Below are 1,598 nucleotides of genomic sequence, written 5' to 3' on the forward strand. Positions count from 1 at the left end.
TGGTACCACGTTCATCTGTACAAACAATAGTACGCAAGTATAAACACCATGGGACCGTGCAGCCGTCATTACGCTCAGGAAGGAGAAACGTTCTGCCTCCTAGAGATGAACGTACATTGGAGCGAAAAGTGCAAATCAATCCCAGAACAACAGCAAAGGACCTTGTGAAGATGCTGGAGGAAACAGGTACAAAAGTATCTATATCCACAGTAAAACAAGTCCTATACCGCTCAGCAAAACCGCCATAAAAAAGCCAGACTACGGTTTGCAACTGCACATGGGTACAAAGGTCGTGCTTTTTGGAGAAATGTCCTCTGGTCTGATGAAACAAAAATAGAACTGTTTGGCCATAATGACCATCGTTATGTTTGGAGGATAAAGGGGGAGGCTTGCAAGCTGAAGAACACCATCCCAACCGTGAAGCACGGGGGTGGCAGCATCATGTTGTGGTGGTGCTTTGCTGCAGGAGGGACTGGTGCACTTCACAAAATAGATGACATCATGAGGCAGGAAAATGATGTGGATATATTGAAGCAACATCTCAAGACATCAGTCAGGAAGTTAAAYCTTGGTTGCAACTGGGTCTTCCAAATGGACACTGACCCCAAGCATACTTCCAAAGTTGTGGCAAAATGGCTTAAGGACAACAACGTCAAGGTACTGGAGTGGCCATCACAAAGCCATGACCTCAATCCTATAGAAAATTTGTGGGCAGAACTGAAAAAGCATGTGTGCGCAAGGAGCCATACAAACCTGACTCAGTTACACCAGCTCTGTCAGGAGGAATGGGCCAAAATTCACCCAACTTATTGTTGGAAGCTTGTGGAAAGCTACCCGAAATGTTTGACCCAAGTTAAACAATTTAAAGGCAATGCTACCAAATACTAATTGACTGTAATGTAAACTTCTGACCTACTGGGAATGTGATGAAAGAAAAAAAATGAAAGAAATCATTCTCTCTACTATTATTCTGACATTTTACATTCTTAAAATAAAGTGGTGATCCTAACTGACCTAAGACAAGGAATTTCTACTTGGATTAAATGTCAGGAATTGTGAAAAGCTGAGTTTCAATGTATTTGGCTAAGGTGTACAGTCGCGGCCTAAAGTTTTGAGAATGACACAAATATTAATTTTCACAAAGTCTGCTGCCTCAGTTTGTATGATGGCAATTTGCATGTACTCCAGAATGTTATGAAGAGTGATCAGATGAATAGCAATTAATTTTAAAGTCCCTCTTTGCCATGCAAATGAACTGAATCCCCCAAAAAACATTTCCACTGCATTTCAGCCCTGCCACAAAAGGACCAGCTAACATCATGTCAGTGATTCTCTCGTTAACACAGGTGTGAGTGTTGACGAGTACAAGGCTGGAGATCACTCTGTCATGCTGATTGAGTTCGAATAACAGACTGGAAGCTTCAGAAGGAGGGTGGTGCTTGGAATCATTGTTCTTCCTCTGTCAATCATGGTTACCCGCAAGGAAACGCATGCCGTCATCATTGCTTTGCACAAAAAGGGCTTCACAGCTAAGGACATTGCTGCCAGTAAGATGGCACCTAAATCAACCATTTATCAGATCATCAAGAACTTCAAGG

The sequence above is a fragment of the Salvelinus sp. IW2-2015 genome, linkage group LG36, assembly GCF_002910315.2.
Source record: "Salvelinus sp. IW2-2015 linkage group LG36, ASM291031v2, whole genome shotgun sequence".
Classification (NCBI taxonomy): Eukaryota; Metazoa; Chordata; class Actinopteri; order Salmoniformes; family Salmonidae; genus Salvelinus; species Salvelinus sp. IW2-2015.